This window comes from Olea europaea, chromosome 10 (genome assembly GCF_002742605.1).
Source record: "Olea europaea var. sylvestris chromosome 10, O_europaea_v1, whole genome shotgun sequence".
Lineage (NCBI taxonomy): Eukaryota > Viridiplantae > Streptophyta > Magnoliopsida > Lamiales > Oleaceae > Olea > Olea europaea.
The window spans coordinates 18,426,123-18,433,636 of NC_036246.1; positions in this window are offsets into that span (position 1 = coordinate 18,426,123).

Sequence of the window (7,514 nt, forward strand, 5' to 3'; positions counted from 1 at the left end):
CGGACCGGAATTGATTGGTTCTCGATGATGTGTCCCAAAATCAAATTGTTCTTTAGAGGAACCGGACCGGAGTTGGTCGGTTCTAGTCGGTTCCGGGAAAAAATGCTTACCCCTAGATATAAGTACATGCGACCACATGTATAATTATACTATGCGGTTGCATAGGCCTTCGACTCAAGTCCCTCTACCGTTGCTTGACCTAAATTGATCCATCCTTTTTGTTTTTCCATGCCTAATATGAAACTTGTCATTTTGCTTGTTGTGATCAATGTTTCTTCTACCGTAGAATGAACAAGTAATCCCATGACTTCCTTGACCGTCTTTGCTTGTGACCTAGTCGTTAATCCTTCAAACACAATCAATGGGTTCTTATCGTTGCTAGCTCTTATAGCATGGCTCTCATCATTCCCTTCCTATTCAATAGGATACTTCCTTAAATCTCCACCTGCATCAAACAAGGAAATATCAAAAATATTGAATGTAGCAGAAATGTTATACTCATTTGAATGATCCAATTTATAGGCATTTTCATTGATCTTTTCAAACACTTAAAGCTTACATCTCCTCTCGGTTGCAACTTTGGCTTCCTTTGAGCCAAAAAGCGACCCTTTCTGATATGCACCCAAACCTAGTCTCCCAATTCAAATACAACGCACTTTCATCCTTGGGAAATATAATACTCATTTTTCTTCCCAATTTGGCATCATACCTTCTCATGGAGGAATCTTACCAACTCGACCTTCTTCTTTCCATCTAAGATATATCTCTCATTAACAAATGAAGGAATTAAATTCTAAGGTGTTAATGGATTCAGAGTATAAACAATTTCAAATGGAGTATAAGAAATAGTAGAATGCATTACCCTATTAAATGCAAACTCTATGAATGGCAAGCAGTCCTCCCAACTCTTCAAGTTCTTTTTGACTATAGTGCACAATAGTTATATCACAGTCCTATTAACAACCTTAGTTTGTCCATCCATTTTTGGTTGACAAGTTATAGAGAATAATAGCTTAGTCCATAACATACTCTACAAAATCTTCCAAAAATGACTAAGGAATTTGACTTTTTTGTTAGATACAATATTTCTAGGTACCCTATGTAATGCACTACTTCTCTAAAAAATAAATCCGCTATATTAGTAGCACCATCAGTTTTATAATATGGAATGAAATGTGTCATCTTACTAAATCTATCTACCACCAAAAATATGGAATCTCTTCATTTCTAGTTACTAACAACGTAAGAGTAATATATTCCCCATCTTTAGTAAAACTGCACTTATTTTTGTATCCATCACGCATCACCTCCCATCGTATTGTTATGGCCTCCCTAACAAAATATACCTGACATGCATTGGAACTATGTTATACATCACTTCATCATGATACCTCCCAATTGACCAATGCTCACCTATTTACCCTAACCTATCCACATTCATTCAACTAATGCAATTTGTAAAGCCTATGATATTTTAGCATAGTTAATCCTAATTTCTTAACAAGTATAGTGCCAGCCACATTGGTACAACCAACCCCATTGATAATAACACTACATACCTTGTTGTTGACATGACATCTCATATGAAATATGTTCTCCCATTGTTGCTCCAAGTCATCCACTTTGATTTGAGCAATAAGAGCTTACCTTGTAAACAATAGCTCTCCCACTGGACACTTTACTTTCTTACCATCACTAGCATCCTCTAATTTAGACATATCAACATAATCACCCTTATTATCAATCACCACTTCTCTATCGTTACGCAAGATCATCGTCCTTTGTTTGGACATTGAGAAGTAATGTGTCTCGATTCCAAGCACTTAAAACATTTGATATCCCGATTTCGAGAAGGTTGAGAATCCGTATTAGACTTCATCTCTTCCATTCGATAGCTCATTTCTACTCTTTGAAATAGCCACATCACTTATGTTGCTATCCTCTTGTGATAATCCTCCACACTCCTAGATCCTTAATAAAGACATTGCAATTTTTGATAAAGAATCCTATAGTAATGATTAGGAATGAACCTTTTTCCTCATTATAGCCTTCAATTTTTCCCATGTCTCAATTGGCCTCTCATGATCCTCTTAGATGTTGCTATTTGAAGCTACTAAATGAAAGCATAATCAGTAAATTCAGCGACAGCAAGTTTTACCTTTTTCTCCTCCAAGTAGTTAGTAACTTCTTTAGATGTTCCCTAAGCAATGTGTCTTACCTCTCCATCCAAGCTTTTTATCTATCCATCCTATCTCCCATATTCTTAAACAACCATTCAAACCATTGTATTATCTCCTTCATCATGATGACTTAATTATTCTTCTCGCGTGAAGTTGAATCATCTTTGTCAAATATCCTAAAACTAGAATAATATTTGCGTCACGTTTGTATTCTTGTGTATCACTCAATCTGACCTTTTCCCTCTATTAGTCTCACTACTTTGCCTTTTTTCCACTCAAAATACTTCTTTTGAAGCACTTCAAAGAACTAATTTGATCTCAATCAAAAATCACCCCTTGTGAAGTCCAAACAAAGAATCGAGTACAAGAGTTCGCTCTAGAATGACTAAAGAGAAATAGGAATTTGGCACTTAGAATGGAAACACTAAGGATAAATCCAAGGAGGTGTTTCTTCAATTCGAATTGGACACTTTGACTTTGGAATTGATTTTTTTTTTAATTTTTATAATTGCTATATTTTTCTACAATTTTCAAACTTTTTTGCTAAATGCACGACATTGCAACAAAGAGCCCAAAAAATCGAAAAGGAATTTATTTAGACACTTATTTAGCGCACAAACAAATTTTAAGATTTTTTTATTTTTTAGATTTTAATTGGACTGAATGACTCTAAAGATTAAGAGCATGAAGAACGAGGATGTAGACTCAAACAAAAAAGGTAAATGATATAACCTTAATTTTTGGAGTCTAAGCTTTGATATCTACTGATGTGAATCCACGTAATAATTGTAGCTACGAAACCTACGAAAGATTAGATCAAACCTAAGAAAGCCAAATATCACAATTTAGAAAGTTTGACCCAATAAATTATTGAACCAAAAAAATTAAAACACTCGCCAACAATATATTGACCTTGTGATCACAAAATCTATGAACCTCACTTGAATTGTTGAATGCCACAAGAATTTAATTATTGATAATTACAGAATTAGTTCGATGAAGAATGAGTTGAAAGCAATATAAGCCTTGCAATAATATCTCTCAAATTTTGTATTTTTATATTGAAAAGAATGTGTCTTATTTATAAGGAACCTACGAAAACTTAATTAAAAATGGAATTAAGCCTAAAATATGTAAAAAAGATAACATAAAAAGAGTTTTAATTAAAATGGAAGGCTAGGCAAAATTTGAAAAATCGCATACCAATTTTTCACTCTGCAGCCACATAGGCTTCCTGTGTGCGATCGCAAAGATCATTCAAAAACCCTTATTTTAGTTCTGGTATGGGTACATGTGACTGCATATATGGTTATACTATGCAGTCGCGTAGGCCCTTGACTTGGGTCCCTCTTCCATTGTTTAAACCAAATTGATCCATCTTGTTTCTTCTTCCATGCTCAATATGAAACTTGTTATTTTGTCTGTTGTGATCGATGTTTCATCCACTGTAGATTAAACAAGTAATCTCATGGCTTCTTTGACCTTCTTTCCTCGTGACCTAATGATTAGTCCTTCCTCCACAATCAATAAGCCATTGTCGTTGCTAACTCTCATGCAGCATACTTAAAAGCACCTTATTGATTTTTTAAGCAAAGCCGAACATGCTCATAAATTGGAGTTAAAAGAGTGCATCGATGAAATATGCAATATTGGATTCAGAACTTGAAAGGATAATCTCTGATTCCTTAAGAAATGTGAGTTCGGAACAAGAACACCTTTTGGGCCAGTCTCTTAATTAAGTAGCCTTCAAGTTCAAGCTTGCAGTGTTAACTACAAATTTTGTGATCGAGTTGGATGGTTGTACGCCATAGTTATCTGTGTTTCATTGTGAAGTTGACATCAAGCTCTTCGAAATGGTGTAAGAAAAAAGTTTACGATACAAAACAATCTCGATCCTCTAACAATTAGCACAAAATGGGATCTGGACCATGCAAATTTGTCCAGATTTTAGACTTAACAATTTGAGTTTTGTCCTTCAGGGAGCTGGATTCGTTTATTAACAACCCATTTATTTTTCCAATAATTTAATTATGATAAATTTGGGTCACCTTGGATGGCACGTTGTATATGTGCGTCCAACAAACAAGCACTCTATAAAAGTAACTTATTTTCATAAAGTGGTTTATTTTAATGCTTGGAGAATTGAAAAGATTGTGTATATAAATGTGTATAAGTAGCATATTATACTAGCCTTAACCATTTTTATCTCAAATAAGTGATTGCAGAAATACACACAACTTATAAGTGAAGATTAAAGGAAATCATAATTTTCATCCATCACTATTTTCATTTATCATTCTTATATATTTTTCACACACTAAATCTATCCCTATTAAAATTTTAAAAAAGTATTATATTCATCCACATTACATTTCAACATTACTTTTATTAAATTAATACATTCAAATACCATATATATCTACATTATTTTTATATATGTATCAAACTCTAAACTATTTGGAAAAAAAAAAATTTTATGGGACAAAACGTAATTTTTTTGACATAACTAAAATTAAAATTGTGAGATTTTTAGAACTATTTAAATTTTTTCGAACACAATAATAGTAGGACCGTAAATATGGTTAATAAATTTTTTTTTTTAAAAAGAGCGTTTTTATTAATTAGAGTTGATATAGTTTATTATGAGAATTGGATTAAGAATTTTTTAAGAGTCACATAAATTAATTAACATTTAATCATCAATAAACTTAGATTATCTAAAACAAACATGTTGTTGAACTCAAAAATAAATAAATAAATTAATCTTTGTAAACATGTAGACTGATAATTGAAATTCAATATTCATACTTTACAATTAAGTATGAAATAATACTCATGTCAAAAGATTATTTGGTGAAATAAGAATTTGATGGTAGTCCATGGTGGTCTTTTTAATTCCGATATAATAATACATCTTAGTTTTTATTTTTTAGTTTTTAATTAAAAACCTTCTCCTTCTTCCAATCAATTGAGGTGGAATCTAGAGATTATGGAGTTTGTCCTTTAAACTAATTAAGGTGAAGTTAAAGAAAATTAGCACCGAATTGTATTCTTCATTCTTGTCAAAGGTTACGATTTTCAAATGCAAAATACAGCCGTTCATAATTCATAATCAAGTTTTTTCATTGCAAGTTGATTGCCATTGAACTTGAGAGATATTTGGATAATGGAGCATAAAAAAAATATGGTATATATTTTTTTAATCACTTTCATAATTCTTCCATAAATATTTGCATTCTTATCGTGTGTGAAACATGTTCTTGAACTTTTCGGAGTTTTCTTATAGAAAATCATTGCCGACTTCAAAGGAAAATTCCATAATATTTTGTTGGTTCATATTCATCTATCAATTTATAGAATTGCTTACAATTTGTACCAAGAGATGAAGATTCTAAAATGACTGTTGCACCATTTATCTCTACCTATATGAAGGGAATTATCTAGAATCAAGAATGTGTCCTCACCGAATCACATGTGAGAATATTATATTATTAGTCAATTAAGTGGTAAACATCAAAATTGTATAAAGTCAAATTTTGTTCTAGTAAATATTAATTTTCTTTGGTCTTAAATTCAACAATTTGATATCAAAGTATGGCGGTTGATGACGAATTTATGGCTTCTTGAGATCGTGAACAAATTGAGGTTGTGAAACTTCCATATAGCTTGCTTGATTATGAATATGTAAATCAAGTCACAATGAGCAACTCCCAAGTGGTAGACGGAGTAAAGAATCTCAATAATCAGAACAACACAACATCGAAAACTTGTATAGAGTCACCTTCAAGGGCAAGATCTATTGTAAGTAGTTGGTGGAAGTGACGTGATACTATAAGATGAAGCTGCGGCTATGAAAAAGTGGAGAATCAAAGCAGACAAGATCATGTTTGTTATAAGACAATAATTAAGAAAAAAATTGTTGGCGCAAATAATGGATAAGAACACACCAAAAGAAGCATGCGATACTTTTGCCTTACTATTCTCAAAGAAAAATGACTTGAGGAGGTTATAATTATATAAAAACAAGCTGCTCTCAATCATTCAAAGAAAACTGATAGTAAGTTAATATTTTAACAAAGTTAAATCTCTCCATTTTTGTATTAGAGTATTTGAGTAAAATTTTGGAGTCTAGAATAAGAAGAATAATCACACATGAGTTGAGCCTGAATTTAGAGGCTTGATTGCCACTATACAAGATTGGCCAAGTCAAACGTTACTGGTCAACATCAAAAATTTGTTGGTCAGCCAAGAAGTGTTGACAAATAAATGTTAGGGGTCTCGATAAAGAAAGAGGAATAAGCATTATTCAATTATAAAAGAAAATGGCAATTTCATCAATAAATTAATAAAGAATTAAAAGAATGTCAATCTAAAGGATGGTTTGAAGGAAGCTATCAGACAAGAGGAGTTCAATAAAATTGCTACAAGAGAGGTCAAGAATATCAACGAACTAATGACTTGTGATTTGTATGGGGAAAATGAGATCATTATGTTAGAGATTGCTGAAGGAACTAGCAGAAGGCAATATAGAAATTCCAACAAGCAAGAGAAATAAAATATTGAAGAAGAATGGAATGTTGAGGCATCTACAACAATAATTGACGAGGTTCAAGAGAAAGAAAACCAATTCAAGTCTAAAGGATGAATTGGCACTAGTGGTGGTCCTTCTTGAATAAATGATTGCAAAGGTGATTGGATTGATGACTCGAGAGAATATTGTAGTTCATGAGGAGTCTTCTTGTAGGACTTCGTAGGGCTACCATCAAATTCAAGAGAAAGTGTTTAAAGAAGTAATTCCTGGCAGACACCACAGAGAGTGGAGTTATTATATTCAAAGAAAAGGAAGATAAATTACAAGAAGAGATCACATAAACACAAGGAACTAGCAGAAGGCAATATAGAAATTCCAACAAGCAAGAGAAATAAAATATTGAAGAAGAATGGAATGTTGAGGCATCTACAACAATAATTGACGAGGTTCAAGAGAAAGAAAACCAATTCAAGTCTAAAGGATGAATTGGCACTAGTGGTGGTCCTTCCTGAATAAATGATTGCAAAGGTGATTGGATTGATGACTCGAGAGAATATTGTAGTTCATGAGGAGTCTTCTTGTAGGACTTCGTAGGGCTACCATCAAATTCAAGAGAAAGTGTTTAAAGAAGTAAATTCCTGGCAGACACCACAGAGAGTGGAGTTATTATATTCAAAGAAAAGGAAGATAAATTACAAGAAGAGATCACATAAACACAAGAAAGTCCTAAGAAAACAAAAGATACACAAGAATCAAGTGGTGAGAAAAAGTTTACCGATTTAACACAAACTTCTAAGTAGATG